We start from the raw sequence: 16248 nt of genomic DNA, 5'->3' as shown, positions 1-16248 counted from the left end.
TCCCCCTACCCTAGCCTCCCTAGTAGCTGGGACTATAGGTGCACACCACCATGCCCAGCTTCTTTCTTTCCCTTTTTTTCTTTCTTTCCTTCCTTCCTTCCTTCCTTCCTTCCTTCCTTCCTTCCTTCCTTCCTTCCTTCCTTCCTTCCTTCCTTCCTCTTTTCTTTCTCTTTTTCTTTTCTTCCTTTCTTTGCCTTCTTCTTTTCTTTCCTTCTCCTTTTCTTTCTCTTCTTTCTTTATTTTCATTTTCTTTTCTCTTTCTTTCCTTTCTCTTTTTCTTTTTTTTCTCTCTTTCTCTCCCTTTCTCTCTTTCTCTCCCTTTCTTTTCTCTCTCTCTTTCTCTCTCTGTCTTCTTTCTTTTCTTTTCTTTCTCTTTCTTTCTTTCTTTCTTTCTTTCTCTCTCTCTCTCTCTTTCTCTTTCTTTCTTTCTTTCTTTCTTTCTTTCTTTCTTTCTTTCTTTCTTTCTTTCTTTCTTTCTTTCTTTCTTTCTTTCTTTCTCTTTCTTTTCTTTCTGTTTTCTTTCCTTTCTTTCTTTCTCTCTTTCTGTCTTGATGGGGTCTTGCTATGTCACCCATTGCCCAGACAGGATTCAGACTTCTGGACTGAAGGAATCTCCCTGCCTTAGCCAGCAGAGTAGCTGAGACTCAGACACACATCACCACAGCAGACAACCACTGGCCTTTGAGTGCCTGGTCTCGCCCCCACGTGCCTCATGCCTGCCCCTCTCCTCCACCTAATTCCTCTCTATTCTCTTTCCTCCACACTGTTCTCGGAGCTTCTAGAGGGAGCCTTGATGGAAGAAGCAGCAGCCTTCTAGCTTGGCCTCTGCCACAGATTCCCCAGGGTGCATCTGTCTCCAGGCCTCAGTTTCCCCATCTGCTAAAAAGTCTTCTGTGACTTCTAAGTCCTTTTCTGCTCTGACATTTCAAAGAGTCAAACAGTCCAGGCTCTCAAATTTCCCTGGCTCAAACACTAAAACTGCCTGGGGAGCCTTAAAATATTATGGCCTGGGCACTTTCCTCCCCCTCCTCATTGAGAAGTAATCGGTCTGCGGTGGAGCGTTGCAGCAATATTTTTTAAAAGTTCCCCAGATGATTCAAATGTGCAGCCAGGGTTAGGAACCTCTGGCATCAAATTCCTGCTCCGAACGATTTGCATGTTCCTAGGAGACCCCAGGAAACCGTGAATTTCCCCACTCAGCTTATCTTTGATGATGGAATAGCAGGCAGGGACAAAGGTTTGGCGTGGTATTTTGGGACAGTCACCTCAAAAGGCTTGTAGGTCCCTTGAAACCCTCTGCAGCCCTAGGTTGACAATGGGCATTAGAAGGAGAGGAGGGGGACTTCTCTCTCTTTCCCTGACTCTATGCCCCTTACTTCAACCACTTCCTGTCTGCTTCTCCCCTCCCCTCCTCCCCCTCCTTCCAGTCTGGCAGCTTCCACCATCTGGAATAGCTTTCCTGCCTCAGCCTTTCCCCTAGCTTCTGTGTTATCTTTCGTTCTCTCTCTTTCTCTCTCTCTGTCTTTGTGAGACAGGGCCTCACTCTGTCACCCAGGCCGAAGTGCAGTGGCGCAGTCTCGGCTCACTGCAACCTCTGCCTCCTGGGATTAAGCGATCCTCCCACTTCATCCTCCCAAGTAGCTGGAACTACAGGCATGCACCACCACGCCCAGAAAATTTCTTGTATTTTTAGTAGAGACCAGGTTTCACCATGTTGCCAAAGCTCGTCTTGAACTCCTGAGCTCAACTGATCTGCCTGTCTTGACCTCCCAAAGTGCTGGGATTACAGGCAAGAGCCACTGTGCCCAGCAACTTCCATGTTCTCTTAAGACCCTTCCTTCTCCAGGATAAGTTCCTTCTTCTCCCTCTCTCAGTCCTCAGCCTGAAGTGGCAACCAGAACCTCGCAGCTAAGCCCTGTGAGGTGATGAGTCCCGGAGAGGGGAAAATCCCTCATGAGGACATTCCAGGGTCCATGCATGGAGGAAACACATCAGCATCTTCATTGGCTGGGCTGAAGCCGGACTCAGACTCATTCTGGGAAGTGGGAGATTCTGCGGCTGTCTGGAGGCTGAGAGGGAAAGTTGTGCACTGTGGGTAAGAGGCAGGGCCAGGGCTTGGGGACCTGGTTCCTGTCCTAGTTCTGCCATTAACTACTTGGTGCATAACCCTGAGCTCAGTACTTCTCTCTGGGTGATGTGGTTTGGCTGTGTCCCCACCCAAATCTCATCCTGAATTGTACCTCCCATAATCCCCATGTGATGCGCGAGGGACCTGGTGGAAGGTAATTAAATCATGCTGTTCTTGTGATAGTAAATAAGTCTCACAGGATCTGATGGTTTCATAAAGGGGAGTTCTCCTGCACATGCTCTTTTTGCCTGCCACCATGTAAGATGTGCCTTTGCTCCTCCTTCATCTTCCACCATGACTGTGATTTTTTTTTACTGGGTAAAAATCTAGGTTGATACTTTGTTCTCAGTCTTTTAAAGAAATTGCTCCACTATTTTCTAGAATGATTCCTGATGTCTTTAGTCATTCTTATCTTTGGTTCTTTGTGTATAATGTCGTCTTCTTCTTCTTCTTCTTCTTCTTCTTATTATTATTATTATTATTATTATTATTTTAAGACAGTGTCTTGCTCTGTCACCCAGGCTGGAGTGCAGTGGTGCGATCTCAGCTCACTGCAGCCTCCACCTCCTAGGTTCAAGCAATTCTCCTGCCTCAGCCCCTTGAGTAGCTGGGACTACAGGTGCGTGCCACCATGCCCAGCTAGGTTTTGTATTTTTAGTAGATATAAGGTTTTGCCACGTTGGCCAGGCTGCTCTTGAACTCCTGACCTCAGGTGATCTGCCCATCTTGGCCTCCCAAAGTGCTGAGATTACAGGCGTGAGCCACCACACCTGGCCTATAATGTCTTTTTTCCCCCTTGATGTTGAATTTTTTTTTAATCTTTATTACTTGATTTAAGCAACTTAGTGTAAAATTCTTCATGTTTCTTGTGTTTGGGATTCATTGAGCTGCTCGAATCTATGGTTATAGTTTTCATCAAATTTGAAAAAGTTTTAGCAACTGTTTCTCCCCAGATTTATGTAGGTACAATTGACAAATAAAAATTGTACACATTGAAGTATACAATGTGATGTTTGATATACGTGGATATTGTTAAATGATCACCACAATCCAGCTAATAGACATATTCATCACCTCATATAGTTTTTTTTTGTGTGTGAGAACACTTAAGATCTACTTACTCTTTCAGCAAACTTCCAGTATACAATCCAGTATTATTAACTAGAGTCAACATGCCAACCACCAGTTCTCCAGGACCTGTTCATCCTGCATAGCTGAAACTTTGTACCCTTTGACCTATATGTCCCTATCTCCCCTGACACCCAGCCCCTGGCAACCACCATTCTACTTTCTGCTTTTATCAGTTAGACTATTTTAGATTCCACATATAAGTGAGATCATATAGCATTTTTCTTTCTGTGTCTGGCTTATTTCACTTCATATAATGTCTTCCGGGTTCATTCATGTTATCACTAATGCCAGGCTTCCATTCTTTTGTAAGGCGGAACGATATTTTATTGTGTATGTACTGCACATTTTATCCATTCATCCATCAATGGACAGTCATGTTGTTTCCATATTTTGGATATCATGAATAATGCTGAAGTGAACATAGGAGTGATGATATCTCTGCGAGACACTGATTTCATTTCCTCTGGATATATACCCAGAAGTGCTGGATCATATGATTACTATATTTTTAATTTTTTGAGGAGTCTCCATACTGTTTTCCATAATGGCTGGACTTCACTAACATTGTGCAAGGGTTCCTTTTTCCCCACATATTTGCTAACACTTGTTTTTTTGCTTTTGAAAATAACCAGTCTAACAGGTATGAGGTCATATCTTGATATGGTTTGACCGTGTCCCCACCCAAATCTCATCTTGAATTGTAGCTCCTGTAATTCCCACCTGTTGTGGGAGAGATCCAGTGGGAGGTAGTTGAATCATGGGAGTGGTTTCCCCCATACTATTCTCGAGGTAGCAAATAAGTCTCATGAGATCTGATGACTTTATAAAGAGTTTCCCCTTTTGCTTGGCTCTCATTCTCTCTCCTGCCCTCTACCACGTAAGACGTGCCTTTTACCTTCCACCATGATTGTGAGGCCTCCCCAGCCATGTGGAACTGTAAGTCCATTAAACCTCTTTTTCTTTATACATTACTGAGTCTTGGGTATGTCTTTATCAGCAGTATGAAAACGGACTAATACATATCTCATTGTGGTTTTTATTTACATTTCTCTGAAGATTAGTGATATTGAGCACATTTTCATATACCTGTTGGCCATCTGTATGTCTTCTTTGGAGAAATGTTTATTTAGGTCTTTGTCCATTTAAAAAATGAGGTTATTTTGGATTTTTCTTTTGTTTGGGGAGGTTTTCTGTCTTTGGCTATTGAATTGTTTGAATTCCTTATATATTTTGGATATGAACCCATAAACAGGGGTGTGCTACGCAAATATTTTGTCCCAATCCACAATTCGTCTCTTCCCTCTGTTGATTGTTTCCTTTGATGTGCAGAAACTTTTCAGTTTGATGCAGTCCCATTTGTCTATTTTTGCTTTTGTTGCCTGTGCTTTGAGGGTGGTATCCAAAAATCATTGCCCAGGCCAATGTCATGGAGCTATTTGTCTATGTTTTTCTCCAAGTAGTTTTAAAGTTTTAAGTCTCATATTCAAGTCTTTAATTGATGTAATCAATTTTGAGTTGATTTTCATATGTATTGTGATATGAGGGTCCAATTTCATTCTGCATGTGAAAATTCCATTTTCTCAACGCCATGTATTGAAAACTGTCCTTTACTCACTGTGTGTTTTGGGCACCTTTGTTGAAAGTTAATTGATTATAAATGTGTAGGTTTATTTCTGGGCTCTTTGTTCTATTTCATTGGTTATTGCATCTATTTTTATGCCAGTGCCATGCTATTTTGATTAGTAAAGCTTTGTAATATATTTTGCACTCAGGTATTATGATACCTTCACCTTTTTTTCTCAAGATTGCTTTAGTTTATTTGGGCCTTTTGTAGTTCTATACAAATTTTAGAATTTTTTATTTCTGCAAAGTACTTCATTGGAATTTTGATGGGGATTACATGGAATCTGTAGATCACTTTGGGTAGTATGGACATTTTCATAATATTAATTCTTCCAGTCCATGTACAAAGGATGGTTTTCCATCTATTTGTGCCTTCTTCAATTTCTTTCATAAATGTCATACATAGTTTCTGGTGCACAGATCTTTCACTTCCTTGATTAAATTTCTTCCTAAGTATTGTATTGTTTTTGATACTACTATAAATGGAAATTTTAAAATTTCTTTTTCTAGGTAATTTGTTCTTAGTGTATATGGAAACACAACTGATTTTTGCATGTAAATTTTGAATCCTGCAACTTTACTAAATTTGCTTATTTGTTCTAACAGGTTTGTGGTCACGTATCTAGGTTTTCTATATATCAGATTATGTCATCTGCAAACAGATACCATTTTACTTCTTTCTCCATGATTCAGATACCTTTTATATCTTTTCTTAATTGCTCAGACTAGAACTTACAATACCATGTTGAACAAAAGTGGTAAGGGTGGGAATCCTTGTCTTGTTACTGATGTTAGAGTGAAAGCCTTCAACTATTCACCATTGAGGATGATGTTATCTGTGGGTTCATCATATGTAGGCTTTAGTATGCTGAGGTAACATTCCTTCTGTATCTAACTTATAGAGAAGTTTTTTTTTTTTTTTAACCATTAAAGGATGTTGTCAAATTTTGCCAATTTTTTTTTCTTTTTTCTTTTTCTTTTTTTTTTTTTTGCCAGTATTGAGATGATGATCTGATTTTTTTTTTTTTTTTTCCGGAGTCTTGCTCTGTCACCCAGGCTGCAGTGCAGTGGTGCGATCTCGGCTCACTGCAACCTCTGCCTCCTGGGTTCAAGCGATTCTCCTGCGTCAGCCTCCCAAGTAGCTGGGACTACAGGCATGACCCACCATGCCTGGCTAAGTTTTTGTATTTTTAATAGAGACAGGGTTTCACCATATTAGCCAGGATGGTCTTGATCGCCTGACCTCCTGATCTGCCCACCCTGGTCTCCCAAAGTCCTGGGATTACAGGTGTGAGGTGATCTGATTTTTATTCTTCATTCTATTAATGGGCGTATCTTACGTACTGATTTGTATAGGTTGAATCACCCTTGTGTCCCAGGGATGTATCTCATTTCATTGTGATGTATGATATTTTTGATGTGTTATTGAGTTCAGATGGATAGTATTTTGTTGAGGATTTTGACTGTAATTTTCTTTTCTTATAGTGTTCTTTCTGGTTTTGGTATCAGGGTAATACTGGCCTTATAAAATGAATTTATAAGTGTCCCCTCATCTTCAATTTGTTGAAAGAATTTGAAAAGGGTTGACATTAATTCTGTTTTAAATGTTTGGTAGAATTCACAAGTGAATCCATCTGACTCTGTGCTTTTCTTTTTTGGGCTATTCTGATGACTAATTCAGTCTCCTTACTCATTATTGGTCTGTTTTCTAGTTCTTTATGATTCAGTCTTTGTAGGTTGTATGTTTCTAAGAGTTTATCTATTTCTTCTAGGTTATCCAATTTGTTGGTGTATATTTATTTATGAGAGTCTCTTATAATCCTTTGTATTACTGTGTCATAAGTTGTAGTGTGTCTTCTCTCAATTATAATTTTTTTTTTTTTTTTTTTTAGCTGGAGTCTTGCTCTGTCACCCTGACTGGAGTACAGTGGTACAATCTTGGCTCACTGCAACCTCTGCCTCCTGGGTTCAAGCAATTCTCCTTCTCCTGCCTCAGCCTCCTGAGTACCTGGAATTACAAGTGTCTGCCACCACACCTAGCTATTTACTTTAGTTTAGTTTTTTTTTTTTTTTTGTATCTTTTAGTAGAGACCAGATTTCACCGTGTTGGCCAGGCTGGCTTTGAACTCCTGACCTCGAGTGATCTGCCCACCTTGGCCTCCCAAAGTGCTAGCATTATAGGTGTGAGCCACTGTGCCTGGTCTCATTTATAATTGTTAAATTTGCGTTTTCTCTCTCTTTCCTTGGTAATTCTAGCTAAAATTTGCCAGTTTTATTTATTTATTTTTAAATGACTTTTTACTTTTATTAAACTTTTGTTCTTCTAGTCTCTATTTCATTTATTGTTGCTTTCATCTTTATTTCCTTCCTTCTGCTGACTTCGGGCTTACTATGTTCTTATTTTTCTAATTCCTTGAGATGTAAATTTAAGTTGTGTATTTTAGAGCTTTCTTTTTTTCCACATAGGTGTTTATCACTATAAACTTCCCTCTTAGAACTTCTTTTGCTACGTACCATAAGTTGGCATGTTGTGTTTCCATTTTTGTTTGTCTAAAAGTATTCTTTGATTTACCCGTTGCTTTCTTCTTTAACCTACTTGTTGTCCTGGAATATGTTGTTTACACGCATTTGTGAAAATTCAAACTTTTCTCTTGATACTGACTTTTAGTTTTATATCGAAAAAGATAATTGATATAATTTCACTCCTCTTAAATTTGTTAAGATTTGTTTTGTGCTCGACATATGATCTATACCAGAGATGGTCTGTGTACACGTAAGAAAAATGTGTAGTCTGCTGCTATTGTATGAAATGTTCTGTACATGTCTGTTTGGTCCACTTGGTATGTAGTGTATTCCAATCTGTTGTTTCCCTACAGAATTTTCAGTCTGGATGGTCTATTCATTGTTTACAGTTGGGTGCCGAGATTCCCTACTATTATTGTATTGTTGTCTATTTCTCTCTTCAGTTCTATTAATATTTGCTTTATATATTTATGTGTTCCAGTGTTGAGTACATATATAAAGTTAGTATAACCTCTTGATGGATTTATCCTTTTAGTATTACACACTGAGCTTCATTAGCTGTTATAACACTTTTTGATTTAAAGTCTATTTTGTCTGATATAAGACAGCCAAACCTGCTCTCTTTTGGTTATGATTTGTGTAGAATAAGCTGTTCTATCCACTCACTTTCTGTCTATGTGTGTCCTTAAAGGTGAAGTAAGTCTCTTGCAGGTAGTTATAGCTGGATATGGTGTTTTAGCCAGTCAATCACTCTGTGTTTCTGTGAATTAAATCCATTCACATTTAAAGTAATTATTGATAGGTAAGAATTTACTATTGCCTTTTGTTAATTGTTTTTCTATCGATCTGGTGTTCCTTTGTTCGTTATGCCCCTCTTGCTGTTTTTCTTTGTGATTTGATAATTTTTTCTAGGGTTATGCTTTTATTCCTCTGATTTTTTTTTGTGTATCTAAGTAGAGGTTTTTTCTTTGTAGTTACTCTTAAACATATATAAAACATTTTATAGTTATAACAGTATATTTCAAGCTGATAACAACTTAATTTGATTACACACAAAAACATATTTATTTATTTCTGCCAACATTTTAAGTTATTGGTGTCACAATTTACATCGTTTATATTGTATGTCCTTTGGCAAATTGTTGTAGCTCTAGTTACTTTCAGCTTTATTCTAGAGTTTAAAGTGATTTACACACCACCATTAAAGTATTAGAGTATTCTGAATTAACTATATACTTACCTTTACCAGTGGGTTTTATATTTTCTTATGTTTTCATGTTACTAGTTAGCTTTTTTTAATTTCAAGTTGAAGAATTCCCTTTAACATTATTTTGTAAGGCAGATAGAGTGGGAATTAACTTCCTCACCTTCAGTTTGTCTAGGAAAGTATCTCTGGGTATAGTATTCTTGGTTGACAGGTTTTTTTTTTTTTTTTTTTTTTTTCCTTTCAGCACTTTAAAATGCTATCCCACTCTCTCCAAGCCTGCAAGATTTCTGCTGAGAAATTGACTAATAGCCTTATGGAGGTTCTCCTTCTATGTGATCATTTGCTTTTCTCTTGCTGGCTACATTCAAAATTCTGTCTTTGACTTTTGGTAATTTAATTACAATGTGCCTCAGTAAATATTCTTTGTGTTGATATAGTTTGGCAGCTTTGAACTTCATGAGGTTGAATGTCTATATCCCTCTCAAGATTTGGGAAGTGTTCAGTCACTATTTCTTTAAATAAGTTTTCTGCCCCTACCTCTTCTTCTTAGGTTTCTGCTATATATATATATATATATATATATATATATATATATATATATATATGTATATATAAAATATATATATTCTGCTATATATATATACTGCAATATATACAACTATATATATACTGCAATATATATAGCTATATATATACTGTAATATGTAGCTAGATATATATATATGTTTGCTTGATGGTGTTTCTTAAATCTCATATGCTTTCCTCATTCTTTTTTATTCTTTTTTTTCTTTTGTCATCTCTGACTGGATAATTTCAAATTATCTGGCTTTGAATTCATGGATTCTTTCTTTTACTTGGTGGAATCTGCTGTTGAAGTTCTCTATTGCATTTTTCATTTCTCCTATTGTGTTCTTCTCCTCTAGATTTTGTGTTTGGTTCTCTTTAATAATTTTTCTTTGTTGAACTTATTTTGTTTATGTATTGATTTCCTGATTTCATTAAGTTGTTTATCTGTGTTCTTTTGTAGCTCACTGAGCCCTTTAAAACAATTATTTTAAATTCTTTGTCAGACAGTTTTGAGATATCCATTTCTATAGGCTCAGTTAATGGACTATTATTGAGTTTCTTTGGTGATGATTTCGTTCACTGATTTTTTCATGTTTCTTGAAGTCTTGCATTGCTGTATTCACATATGAAGAAGTAGTAACCTCATCCAGTCTTTAATGACTGGCTTTAGAAGAGAAAAACCTTCACCAGTCAGCCTGACTTGTAATTTGGGGGTCTCTCAGACATTTTCATTTATATACTCTAGTCCTCTTGCTGTCTCTTGAGGAGAAGGTCTTAGGATTGTATGCCTTCTTTCAATTATGCAAAGGCAGGCTGGGTGCTGAGAGTGTCCTGTTATTTTTCCCCGGGCAGTTCCCAAAAGTATCCAAGGTTAAATGCCTTTTCCCAATCTAGCAGGGCTGAGACAGTTGTCTATCTGTGCTTGTGCATGACCTGCAGGTGCTTGAGTGTGCTATCAGTGGGAATGCACTCAGGGTATCAGCTGTGGGAAAAGAAGGGTATATGAAATACTGGGTGAGTGCATGAGTTAGTTGGGGAAATCTCCACGTGCTGCGTCCTAACTACGTTCATGGGTAGGCCTCTTGCTGGAGAAAAATGTGAGGTAGTTAGCAGAAACAACAGCCTTTTGTTGAGTTCTGTGTCCCAGATGCTTTGAGCCCCTGTCTCTTATTATTGCTCTTATCTGGTCCCAGACTATTCGGCTGTGCCAATCCCCTTCATGTTCTGGATGAGACAAAAAAGAAGTGGACATCTTGGACAGCATTCCACATGGTTGAGGAAAACAGACACTCACTATGTTTTTGCTTTCCCCTGTGGGAGAAACTAGAGGCCAAGGAGTTCTCTTGGCACTGAACTGTGCTGCCTTGGGGGTGTGGTGACATGAGTAAAGTGAAATTGTTCTTCTTACCCTTTTCAGTGCATCTATTTTCGTTTTTTTTGCTCCAGTGAGGTGCTGGGACCTCTCTGCTGGACTCCCAGGCTCTCACAAATGGACTCTCATCTGTGGGTGGTTGTCAAAATCAGTGTTCCTGTGGGTGAATGAGTACTGAAAACTCCTATTCTGCCATCGTGCTTGTGTCACTCCCCCTTACCTTTTTTTTTATTAAAGACTTATTACTTTAGAGCAGTTTTAAGTTCACAGCAAAACTGAGTGAAAGGTACAAAGATTTTCTATTTATCCCCTGCCCTCACACATGCACAGAATTTCCCATTATCAACATCCCTAAAAGAGTGACATATTTCTTACACTTGATGAACTTACATGGACACATCATTATCACCCAAAGTCCATAGAGTATATGAGGCTTCATTCTTGGTGTTGTATCATCTATGGTTTTGGATGTTTGCCCTAAAAATCCTCTATGCCTTCCCTATTCATTGCTATTTTCCCTTTAATTCCTGGCAACTACTGATCTTTTTATGGTTTCCATAGTTTTGCCTTGTTTTAGATTGTTATATAATTGGAATAATACAGTATATAGTCTTTCCAGTCTTGCTTCTTTCATTTACTATAGTAATATGCATGTGAGGTGTCTTCATATCTTTTTATGGCTTGCTAACTCATTTTTTAAAATACTGAATAATATTCCATTGCCTGGATGTACCACAGTTTATTTATTCACTCACCTATCGAAGGAGATCGTGGCTGCTTCCATGTCTTTCCAACTATGAATGAAGCTGCTATAAACCCCCATAGGCAGGTTTTTGAGTGGACATAAGTTTACACCTCCTTTGGTTAAATTCCAAGAAACAAGATTCCTGAATCATATGGCAAGAGTATGTTTAGTTTTGTAAAAAACTGCCTAACTGCCTTCCAAAGTGATTGTACCATTTTTCATTCCTACCAGCAATGAATGAAAATTTTTTTCCTTCACATTCTTGATGTTGTCAATATTCTGGATTGGAGCTATTCTTATAGGTTAGTGGTATCTCATTATTTTAATTTGCATTTCCATGATGACATACGATGTGAACATCTTTTCATATCCTTATTTTCCATCTGTATATTTGCTTTTGGGAGGTATCTTTTGAGGTATTTGTCTCTTTTTTAATTGGGTTGTTTGTTTTCTTATTGTTGCATTTAAAAATTCTTCGTATGCTTTGGATAATAGTCCTTTATTAAATGTCTTTTGCAAATATTTTCTTCTAGTCTGTGACTTCTTTCATTCTTTTGACAGTGCCTTTCACAGAGTATAAATTTTAATTTTAATGAAGTTCAGCTTATCGTTTCTTTCTTTTATGGATTGTGCCTTTGATATTGTATGTAAAAAGTCACTGCTAAACCCAAGGTCATCTAGATTTTCTCATATGTTTTCTCCTTGAATTTTATAGTTTTGTCTTTCACATTTAGGCCTGTGATCCATTTGAAGTTAGTTTTTGTGAAGAGTGTAAAGTCTGTGACTAGATTCTTTTTTGTTGTTGTTTTTGCATGTAGGTGTCCTGTTGTTCTAGCACCACTTGCTGAGACTATTTTTTTCCTCTATGTTAATTGTTTTTGCTCCTTTTTAAAAGAAAGGTTGACTATATTTATGTGGGTCTATTTCTGAGCTCTCTATTCTGTTCTAGAAATCTATTTGTCTTTTTTTTTTAGTTAATACCATACAATCTTGATTATTGTAGCTAGGTACTGCCAGTCCTCCAACTTTTTCTCAATTCATAATGTGGTGGCCACTATGAGTTTTTTGCTTCTTCAAAATAAATTGTAAAACCAGTTTGTCAACATCGCAACATAATTGGCTGTGATTTTGATTGGAATTGCATTGATGCTATAGATCAAGTTGGGAAGAACTGACATCTTGACAGTATTTAATCTTTCTGTCTATGAACATGGAATGGCTCTCCATTTATTTAGCTATTATTTGATTTCTTTCATTAGAGTTTTGTAGTTTTCCTCACATTGATCCTATACATACTTTGCTGTATATTATTTTGGGGGGTACTAATGAAAGTGGCATTGTGTTTTTAATACCAGTTTCCACTTGTTTATTGCTGGTGTATAGGAAAGTGATTGATTTTTTGTATATTAATCTTATATCCTGCACCCTTGCTATAATCATTTATTAGCTCCAAGAGTTGTTTTTGTCAGTTATTTCAGATTTTCTTCTTAGACTATCATGTCATCTGTGAATAAAGACAGTTTCATTTCTTTCTTACCAATCAGTATACCTTTTATTTCCTTTTTATGCTTTATTACATTAGGTACGATTTGTAGTATGATGTTGAAAAGCAGTGGTGGGAAGGGGTATCCTTGCCTTGTTCCTGATCTTAGTGGGAAAGCCTCATGTGTCTCATCAGTAAGTATGATGTTAGATGTAGGTGTTTTGTAGGTAGTATTTATCACATTGAGGAAATTCCTTTTTATTTCTAGTTCACTGAGAGTTTTTATGATCAATAGATATTGGATTTTGTCAAATGCTTTCTCTACATCTACTGATATAAACTTGTAATTTTCTTTTTTTTAACATTTAGAATGTAGTTTATTTAAACACTATAAATAGAGCCTATAGTAAAAATATTTTATTTAATAATAATAAACTAGTTGTTACCAAATGGATTTTATTGCTATCTATGAAACTCGAACTAATAGTTATCGTAATGCTGCCTCCCCCAGACAAAAACCCCACATACTAAAAATAAGTCATGTTGTGAGGCTGAGGATCTGGTGGATGTTGAGAAATTAGAAATGCTTTGACCACACTGGATCTCCTAATAGCTGGCCATGTACAGGAATAGGTCTTCATCTATAGGTGAAAGGTAATTCAATCTCCTGGTTTGATTTATTTTGTTTTATCATTATTGTTTCATAATTTAAACTTTTATTTTAGGTTCAGAAGGTACATGTGCCGATTTGTTACATGGGTATATTTCATGAAGCTAATGTTTGGGGTATGAACGAGCTTATCACCCAGGTAGTGAGCATAGTACCCAATAGGTAGATTTTCAGCCCTGTCCCCCTCCAGTAGTCCCCAGTGTCTATTGTTCCCATATTTATCTCCATGTGTACCCAATGTTTGGCTCCTACTTATAATCCAGAATATGTGGTATTTGGTTTTCTGTTCCTGCATTAATTCACTTAAGATGATGGCCTCCAGCTGCATCCATGTGGTTACAAAGGACATAATTTCATTCTTTAATGCAGCATAGTATTCCATGATGTATATATATCACATTTTCTTTATCCAGCTCACCACTGACAGGCACCTAGGTTGATTCCATGTCTTTGCTATTGTGAATAGTGCTGTGATGAACATACGGGTGCAGACGTCTTTCCGGTAGAATGATTTATTTTCCTTTAGGTATACACCCAGTAATGGGATTGCTGGGTTGAATGGTAGTTCATTTTAAGTTATTTGAGAAATCTCCAAAGTGCTTTCCACAGTGGCTGAAGTAATTTACTTTCCCACCAATAGTGTATAAGAATTAGCTTTTCTCTGCAACCTTGCCAACATCTGTTTTATTTTAACTTTTTCTTCTTTAGAAAGTGATGTGATGGATTACATTAGCTGATTTTTCAAATACTAAGCCAGCTTTGCATAACTTGGATAAATTCCATTTGATTGTGGTATATAATTCTTTTTACACATTGGTGGATTACACTGGCTAATTATTTTGAGAATTTCTGCATCTATCTTCATGAAAGTTATGCGTTGGTCTTTTTGATTGTAATATCTTTGCTTTGTTTTGATATTAGGGTGATGCTGGTCTTATAGAATGAGTTAGGAAGTATTCCCTCTGCTTCTGCCTTCTGAAAGAGATGGCAGAGAATTGTTAGAATTTTTACCTTAAATATTGGTAGAACTAACCTGTAAACAAACCCATCTAAATCTGGTCCATTTCCTCTATGCTGTTATTTTCACAAATTACACCTTTATATTTTATGTGCCCATTTAACATAGATTTATAATTCTCACTTTATGAGTTGTGTTTTTGATCAGACAGAAAAAAGAGTTACAAACAAAACATGCATTTATATTGACTTTAGTTTTGATCAATATAAAATTCTTGGTTCACAGTGTTTTATTTCCTTTCAGCATGTTGAGTATGTCATCCTAACAGCTTTTGAGTTTCTTGGTATTGATGAGAAATTAGCTGTTAGGCCCTAGGCTGTGTTCCTCAGATGAAGTCAAGGAAAGAATAGCAGATATCTCTAGGATAGAGGGCTTCTGATTTCCCAAAAACCACAGACATGGGCAGTAAAGGAAAGAAAAGGGCACTTACTATGTCAGAAAGGAAAGATGTAGGCTGTTCTATTTTAAGCTGGCTATAGACTCCCCATTGGTTGTAGGTTGGCAGAATTACTATGGTTCAGAAGGTAGCATTTAAGTTAATCATCCGTTGAATTTCTTTCTGGTTCTGTGGTTATCAGAAATTTTCTTCTAAATTTTTATCTTTGGTTTCCAGTGTTGAATTTTGTCCCTCTATTTGTACATCTTCAAGATCATTTTAATGGAAACATAGGAAAGAAAAATAATATATAATAATATAATGAAGCATTATATTTTAACTTCATTTATTTATTTTGCAGTTTTGCTCTGTCACTCACGCTGGAGTGCAGTGGTACAATCACAGCTCATTGCAAGCCCTAACACCTGGGCTCAAGCAAACCTCCTGCCCAGTCTCCCAAATAACTGGAACTACAGGTGCACACCACCATGCCCAGCTAATTATAAAGAATTTGTTTTACAGAGACGGAGCCTCACTATGTTGTGCAGGCTGGTCTTGAATTCCTAGCCTCAAACAATCCTCTCACCTTGGCTTTCTGTATTACAGGTATGAGCCACCATGCCCAACCTGCTTATACCTTCTTGAATGGCCTTTACACCACAAATAAATGATAAAGTAAGGAAAAGCATAGAGAAAATTACCACTGATGGAAAAATAGAAAATGGTTCCTAAGAATAGCTGTCCCTCTTTGCTTCATAGCGTGGCAGGCAAGAACGGGCTCATCAGGAAGAGCCAGGTTCTAATCCCTGTGCGTATATAAATCTCTGTGGTTCTGCTAAAATATATTTGGAAACTAATCAAGTTGTGTTGTGAGGCTCTCTCATATGTCTCATCAGTTTTTACACTAAAGGTTTCCGTCCTGACAAGTGAGCATAAACTGATTCTCAGGTCTTTCAATATGGTGACAGGTGTTAATACGTTGTTACACTTGGAAAATAGCTCGATGCTGAGACACTCTCATACAAATTCTGAAGCCTCCAAGCTTGCTGAGAGAAGGCTGGGGCAGTGGTCTTTCCAAAGTGATTCAACTGAAGACATTTTGCTTTTATTTTTATTTATTTTTTATTTCCTCCAGTAAAGGAGTTCAAAGCATATTTTATTCTGAAAGCGAAGCAAAGAAAATTCCCTCCATTGACGTGGATATTTGATTTTATACTTCTCAGGCAAGATAAACTATTCTTTGGTAGGGGCTGATGCTAAAACTCTAGCCAACATTCTATTTGGGTTTAATAGGATAGATTACCTTAAAGTTTCCTAGAGTCAAAATAAGCAACCAGCAGAGGTTGCTGAAGACAGAGCTATAAGGTCTTCCAGAAATCTTAGAGAAAACTCAAGTTAAGGAGCA

The sequence above is a fragment of the Chlorocebus sabaeus genome, chromosome 28 (genome assembly GCF_047675955.1).
Source record: "Chlorocebus sabaeus isolate Y175 chromosome 28, mChlSab1.0.hap1, whole genome shotgun sequence".
Classification (NCBI taxonomy): Eukaryota; Metazoa; Chordata; class Mammalia; order Primates; family Cercopithecidae; genus Chlorocebus; species Chlorocebus sabaeus.
Note: the sequence above shows the minus strand (reverse complement) of the source record.